Genomic DNA, 8,655 nt, shown 5'->3' with positions numbered 1-8,655 from the left:
ACAGTGTGCCCTTGTTGCTAAGAAGGGTAACGGCATATTTTGCTGCATTAGTAGGAGCATTGCCAGCAGATCAAAGGAAGTGATTATTCCCTTCTTTGGGCACTGGTGAGGTCACATCTGGAGTACTGTGTCCAGTTTTGGGCCCCCCTTTACAGGAAGGATGTGGACAAATTGCAGAGAGTTCAGCGGAGGGTAACGAAAATGGTTAGGGGGCTGTGGCACATGACTTATAAGGAGAAACTAAGGGAACTGGACTTGTTTAGTCTGCAGAAGAGAAGCGTGATGGGGGATTTGATAGCAGCCTTCAACTACCTGAAAAGGGATTCCAAAGAGGATGAAGTTAGTCTGTTTTCAGTGGTGGCAGATGACAGAACAAGAAGCAATGGTCTCAAGTTGCAGTGGAAGGAGGTATAGGTTGGATATTAGGAAAAGCTTTTTCAGTAGGAGGGAAACTTTTTCACTAGCACTGGAATGGGTTACCGAGGGAGGTGGTGGAATCTCCATCCTTAGAGGTTTTTAAGGTTTGGCTTTACAAAGCCCTGGCTGGGATGATTTGATTGGAGTTGATCCTGCTTTGAGCAGGGGGTTGGACTAGATGACCTCCTGAGGTCCCTTCCAACCCTAATCTTCCATGATTCTCTGATGCTTTATACAAGCCCACGTAAATCAGTGGTATTTGCCAGGATTTACTTTAAGGCAGAACCAAACCCCTGTTCTTTTTAGTCAAGGGGTATTTCTATCATTGTAAAGACCTGCTTATGTTACCATGCTGTCACTAATACAGGTGTTGAGTGTGTATTAAGGGGAGACTATATCACAAGCATTCCATTCATGTGGAGGTGAAATATTTCTGCAGTTTGCATTCAGGCACTCAGGTAGCCAACTCCTGTCTTAAAAAGCAGAAATGCATTTCAGCTATTCTTTATGATGAATCTTATGCAACCAGTGCATTCATCTGAACAAAAGTAAGAGATGAGGGAAAGCCTGGGTACATGTAAGTGAATTATTTGGGACTCAAACCCCTATGTATTCAGCTTCTATTTTCTCTGAAATAGTAGCAGTGCAACCTTTGCTAAAAACAATTCATGCCTGAGTGATCAATTTGCAAAGGAGCGTTAATTCTTCTGGGATTGTCTGTCATGTGCCTGCTCATCTACTTAGTCTGTGAGCAGGTTTATGATCATAAGCAGGCAAATCCTCAGAACACTGCAGCAATACTTAAGTCATATATATCTGAAGAAAACTCTGCACTTCACTTTGAACCATTTAACTTAAAATTTCACAAACACATGGTCGCTGATGATTCTTTTTTTATTAAATCCATTATGCCCTCATTCTGTGCCTCCAGATTAAACGTTTGTGATTTCTTCTTTCTCTAGAATAAGACTGTCTTTAATCATTTCAGATCTTCTGTCATCTTAATAACAAAGAAACTCTGACACATTTTTAATATTGTTAAAAGACATTTGTATTATATTTGCATATGTTAATTCCTAAATAAACTGCATGTACATATTTTGTAGGAAGAAAATCTGATTAAAATCATAAATTGAACAGAACCCATGGCTTTAGGTTTTTTTTCTTGTTTATTAATATAGAGTGAAGTTTTGAAAGCAGTTCAGTTGTGCTAATGTGTTATGGCCAAGGAAAAGGTTTGGAGCTGAAATGGTGCTCTCAAGCTTAATATTAGATTTGAGCATATAATACATTATGAGTAATTGAATCTATGTTTGTGAATTGTCTGTGAGCAGTTTACAATGTTGCCAAGTTTAGTTATTTGAAATCACATAATTTCTGTGAATAATTCTTGGTCTATAGATTACTCATAAACAGTTTGTAGATAATAGTGCTTGATACTCAAAACTCTGTTGTTAAATTTTGATTGTCTCCTTTTCTTGAATTAGAATAACAATTGGAATGATGTTTCTAGTGCAAATAATCACATATACAAATTCAACGTTTGGTTTCTGTCAATATATTTCTATATTCACTTAAAATGTTATGCTTCTGCAAACATTCCTGTCAGTAAACTTATTTTCTAGAATATTCACAGAAAGTGAACTTCAAGGGGCTCAACATGGTCTAAGTAACTTCCATCTTTAATTTGATTCAAGATTTGTGGGTAATTTTGAAGAATTTACACTGCTCTACTTAATATAATATGACAATAATATGCAGATCTCTGTATGCCCTTTCTGCTCTTGGCATTAATCCCAGTTTCAGTATTCGATATAGCTGGCTGAGCATAAACTCTTAGTATATAAAAGGAAAGCTGCCTTTTGCACCAGTGGAAGCAGGGGTAAATTCCACTGGTGCCAATTGTTGCTTTGCTTGTTTACATTAGAAATTTACACCAATGCACTTAAGTTGATATCTGAAATCAGGGCTAATTCAAAGTGCAGACAAAACCTAATAAGCAAACAACATAACTTTGGGAAAAATAGGCTGAAATTTTTTTGTTGATCTAAATTACTTTGTCTAAATCTAATTTAACTGACTGTGTTTGTATGTCTGTCCCACTCTTCATCTGTCTGTCCTTTGATGGCTGAAAACTTGGAAGATTATCTCATTATTACTATTGTGGACCACTAACGGAAAATCTCCATTAGCTCAATAATAGAAGCGAACAAAAGGGCAACATGTTTTGGGGAGTTAAATTCATTGAAACTTTACAACGATTTATTTTGCCTTTTAACATCTTGGAAGGATCTTGGACCCCTCCGCCCCCTTAGGGATGCAGGACTTCTCTGTTGCATCATTAGGTGCTTGAACCCTGTATGAATAAATATGGTAATTAGTGTTGGTATGTAGTGATATGTTAACTCTACTCAAGGTATGAAAAGATTTTGGAGCATCTCTCTGGGCAGAGGGAATGTGGTACTGTAGGTTTGTAGACAAAGTCTTAGCAACAGCCAAACTTGGGGAGCAAGCTTAAGTATATGTTATTTCAAGTAGCAATAAAATCATGTCGTAAGAAGGGGGTAAATTTGGACAATACGCAGTGTCTGTGTATTCTGTTCAGAGCAGGTGGGAATGCTATATGCCAATTGTTTTTTCTCTTATCCAAATTCAGATATATCCAAATCCTGAATACTTATCTGAACTGCCATTAATGGGCATGTCAATATAGGCAAATTAACATTTTTTCTCCCTGAATTTGTGATTGCTTATTCAAATATGGAATGGTCACGTTTTGTTTGAGTTCTTTATATAAAATCTGGCTTAGCTCTTCTTTCATAAGCAGAGCTAGCACTTTGAGATCAGAAGCTTCCTGGTTTAATTTTTAACCAGGATGGAGTCTTACAAATTCAGAATAATTTCAAAAGGCCTAATCCAGTAGAAACTATAATCAACCTATGCCACTGTATAAACCATAGACAGTCACAGATGCTACCTTCACAGCAGGCTTACCTATGCAGTAGACTGGCTTTTGCGCTGCAGAAGCAAACATAAAACAAACTCTCCAGCTCTGTGGCAAGCAATTATGGAATCGCCTGGGAGAGAAAAGCTTATGTAAATGAGTTTCCTAGTGCCTGTACTCCAAAAAGGCTGCTTCTTTTGACAGTTTGCTCACCTCCCTAGGCTGCAGAATGACTTCCCTATGTAGACCCCCGGGGAAAAATGGAACAATTCCAGGTCTAGGCTCTGAATGATAGGCTCTGTCATGTGTGAATGGTAAAACATTTTAGAATGGGTTGCTTTCCTTTAGTAGTGAACCAGAATTTTTTATTAAAATAAATAAAAGAGTATTATCCCTATATCTACTTTCATTCTCTCTCTCACTGCTTCAAGAGCATCTGCCTGGACCTGACGTACAATTTGAATGAAACAGTATGTGCTGCAACTCACTCCTGTCGCTGAGTTGCTGCAATAGGAAGCCCCCATTCAATTTACAAGTCTAAGACCATGGAAGACAGGCTCTTCTAAAACAAAGATGAGCATTCCTTCCACTATGGTGGACTCCAGCTTGAAGAGTTCTTGGTTCAATGTCTTTTGGGGTTGAGGGAGAAAATCTACAGACCTGTTTCTTTATCTGCAGCACTGTTTTCTTTGTCAGGCTGAGTTGCCCGCTGACTATAACAGCTCTAAACCTGCTGTGCTTCAGGAATCCTCAGCTGCTCTGTTAGGACAGTTTTTCAGTCCTGTGGCATACCCAGAGTGCCACAACAGGTCCAAGGCATAGGCCAGGATCATGACCATAAATTTTCTGCTGATAAAGCTCTGATTTTAATGTCTGGGTGCTGCATTTAGTGGTTGCTTCTATTTAGTACAACAACAGACATTCATATCCAGTTATTTGAATTAAACGTAGGTCAGATTGTCTGGTTGCAAACAGATATTGGAGCAAAAGTAGCTGAGAAAGTGACTTTTTGAACATAGCACAAACTTGATGAGAAAAAGACCTTAATGGGAAACATTTTGAGCTCAGTGCAGCATGCATTAGTCACCTAAAACTTCTTGAAAGTAATGGGCCTTGAGGCAGAGAAAACGGAAGGGGACATAAGGAATGAGGCTGGGGTGTTTTAATTTTAAGATGCAAAATCAGTTATGTTATTCTTAATTTCTAATACAAAGTTATCTTGCACTAATATCTTTAGTCACAGTATTAAACTTTTTGAAATCAATGGGAGGTTTGCCTGAGCAGGAACGGCAGGACTGGGTTTATACTGTAATAGAATATTGGTAAAATTCATCTCCATGTGAATCTTGGTGATGAGTAACATTTCATTTGTTATTCAAATATTGACAGAATCACTTAAAAGATTTCTACGGAGCCTATAGTTCCAAGCCTTCTCAGAGATAATATTGCATTTGTCTTTCAATTATGAAAGCTGACAATCTTCAGTTTCTACTGATACCTTTATATAGACAAAATAAATTATATTGATAAAGTTTAGTGAGTGGTCACTACTCAAATACACTGGAACAGTTCCCCCTCCAAAGTGGATGGTATTAGCACAAAGCTGTAAATTGACAGCAATCAACGCTGTACAGCAGTGATGATGAGAGAGTTCTGATGCCTCTTACGTACTCAATCTGTTTTGAATTGATAAAAATAAATCTTTACATCTTATATAAGCTGAGGGAACCTGTTTCATTATATTTTTAACATAAAAAAACTCCTAAAATCCTGGATTTGCGCTATCCCATCTCTTAGTGGAACATGAAATCTGTGCATACGTGTTTAAAATGGAAAAAATATTGAATTAGAGAATGTATGTATTCTTTGTCTGTAATAGTTCCAGCAATTGTTACTGAAGACTAAAATATGTCATAGTGCTAAAAAAACCCCCACACAAACCCCAACAATGGTGCTATTCTTAAGCTCCAGAAGGTGGCAGCAAAAGATTTTCAAAATCATTGGCTGGCTTGCCAGTTGTGCACATTGTTCATGTTTCTTTTACATTACCACCCATGTCTAGGCTTTACTAGAAAGACATGTTAAGATCAGTTCTCAGTGTTTTCATATTCTAAAAAGAAGGGAGAAGACTTGTTTTTTTATTAGAATGTTATTCATACTAATCACACAAAGATGCCTGAAATCAAAAGTTTTTTTTTAAAAAAAAAATCTATAATTTTTCTATACTCTATAAATATAATATAATTTATGTAGGAGAGATTTGAATAAAAAGTTCAGAATTCCCAGTACTAAAGGATTGAAAATGTGTGAATGTGTCTGTCAAAGCACATAGTAGTTGCCGTTAGTTCCAGAACTTGCATTCCTCACTCAGGCAAAACTCCCATTGAGCTATGTAAATTACATTGAGATCAATGGGATTTTTGCCTAAATAAAGACTGCAGGATGCAAACAGAAATGTAAATGTATTTTAAAGGTCTTGCTTATTTTTTAATTATAGAAACATAATGGAAACTAAAGGCAGAAGCATGGTGGAGGCATATCAGTTTCATTGCTGGACAGTGAACACTTTAAAATTAGGAGTTGGACAATGGCGTGAGTCCTGAGACTTCTGATGCTATACCAAAGTAATTGGGATACTTCTCTCCCAAATTAATCAGGTATTTTTACATGGAGCATTGACAAAAAATATGTTCCAAGTGATTCTAGAAATTACACTAATGAAACTAAAATAAACTGAGGCTGGAGGTTTGGAGGTATTCTGTTGATCAAACATTTGTGAATCACCATCTATGTCTGATAGCAGGAAAAGAGAATCTTTTAAGGATAGAGAAAATAATACAGTGACAAGCACCATAAATACAATATAATTCAAATCTGTAAAGGAGTGCTACAACCAGGATGCAATCTGCTGTGATGGTTATTTTTAGATGTGTAGTGACTACTTAAAGAGTCTGATCCTGCAACTCTTACTCATTTAATTAAATAAAGCTACTTGTGAAAGAGTTACTCTTGTGAGTAAGGATTGTAGGCTCAGATCCAGTATTTCCTTAGAACAAGGATACACAGATTGTAACTTTTCACTTCTTATATCATAAATCAAACAATTTATATAGCTGTGTTGGACAGAGCAGAGTTCAATTTGCTTTCATATATTATTTCCTTATGCTGAAAGTTAACCAGAAATGAGATTTAAACTACATAAACTGCTTGAGAAGCTGCATATTTCTAACCATATAAAGTGCTTTTAGTTGTTGCATGACTTGAATTTTAAAGATATACTGTTTTAACTTTGTAATTCCATACCAAATTGTCCAACTATTTTCAAATATAAATAAATAAACAAGTTAAAAAATCCCTAAATCCTAATCAATCTCCCAGCAATTTTTTTCATAACAATCAAATAGACAGCATTACACACTCTCTCTCTCTCTTTTTCTCTCCCCCTCCTCCTCCTGTATCATATAAAATAACACTTCCTCTATAACACATCAGATTTTGGAAATCCATTCTTGCAGAATATATACAACTATGACATATTACACTTAGATACCTTTTTGTTTTTATTACCATCCTTTGATTTTTGTTGTTTAGATAATATTGCAGCATCCTTCCTGAAGACAAATATCTCTTACCATAATAAATAGAACTGCACATAATCTCATTTCTAATGTATTATTATAATAATACGTTGTGTTTGTCTTAATATCTCAGTGTGTGTTAAGCTTTATAATTTCCATGAGGTAGCTAAGCATTATGGGCTTGATCCAAAACCCATTGAACTCAGTGGAAAGACTCCCATTGAATTCAAAGGGCTTTGGATGAAGCCCTATTATTTTATCTAATTTGTAGATGGATAAATGGAGACACAGAGAGGTTAAGCTACTAGCCTACGGTGATACATATGAATCAGTGGCAAAGATGGGAATATAACTCAGAAGTCCTATCTGTCCCTAGACTTTATAAATTGAGATTCCACCTATTTATTTCAATATTTAAAGGTCTGAGCACTTCCTAATATTTCAGCAGCATGATCTCTTTAAAAAAACTGCAGGAGGAGTATTGATATATGGAGAAATAATATTTTTGCAACCTATACAACACTTGTAATGGGTTCTTTTCACTAGAAAAACCATAAAACTTTCTAAGGGCTTGATTCTGCATTCTTTAGGCACCTAAAGCTACTATTTACTTCAATGGGAGTTTGGGTGGGCAAAAAAACAGAAGGGTCTTCAGTGTGAAACAGGATCCAGTCTCCATTGAATCAGTATTATATCACTGAAGGGCTTTATAGCCCATTACCAAACACCCACCACATTTTATCCCCCATACATAATATTTTTAATGTAATAAGTGCATTTTAATTTCTATAGTCTTTGTAAAAATGTGAAGATGTATTTAAGAATTGCACAAAAGCAATTTTACAATATGGTTAACTTTCAGGATCATATGGAGATTATTTGTCTTTTGGAGGTTACAGTTTAAAAACATTTTAGTTAATTAAAAATGAACTAAAGAAATTCCAAATATAGGGTAGCATACCTGCAAAAAGAATATATATATATATAGGCTGCTGATTTGTTTATGCCAATGAGCAGTGGAATGATACAAAACTATCTATCTAATAAGATACTTTTATGTTCCCCATCATTGTAACACCTTTGCACCCCTCCCAAACATAAATTAATTTATCTTTCTAACACCCCCTGTGACATAGGGAAGTATTATTTCCATTGTACAGATAGGGAATTTGAAGCACTGAAAGATTAATTCTCTTGTCCTGTAAATACATGTGTATTTGCTTAATTTCAAGCACATGGGTAAGATCACTGAACTCAGGTATGTCTATACTACCACTTATGTCGGTATAACTTATGTCACTCAGGGGTGTGAATAAGCCATCTCCCTCAGCAACATAAGATAGAGCAACCTAAACGCTGGGGTGGACAGCGCTATGTCGGCAAGAGAGCTTCTCCCACCAACATAGCTACTGCTGCTCATTAGGGGTGGATTAATTAAATGGACGGAAGAGCTCTCTTCTGTCAGCTTACAGTGGCGCAGCAGTAAGCTGTCTAGTGTAGCCATAGCCTCAGTGTGACTATTTGTGTGCTTAAAGTTAAGTGCATGCATGTGTTTGCAGGATAAGAGCTTACGTGACTTGTGTAAGGTCAATTAGAGAGACAAGGTGGGTGAGGTAATGTCTTTGATTGGACCAACTTCCATTGGTGAGAGAGACAAGCTTTTGAGCTTACACAGAGCACTTCTTCAGGTCTGGGAAACTTACTCAGAATCACAGC

The sequence above is a fragment of the Emydura macquarii genome, unplaced genomic scaffold, assembly GCF_026122565.2.
Source record: "Emydura macquarii macquarii isolate MOO-44397 ecotype Brisbane River unplaced genomic scaffold, CSIRO-AGI_Emac_v2 contig_1363, whole genome shotgun sequence".
NCBI classification, from domain to species: domain Eukaryota; kingdom Metazoa; phylum Chordata; order Testudines; family Chelidae; genus Emydura; species Emydura macquarii.
Note: the sequence above shows the minus strand (reverse complement) of the source record.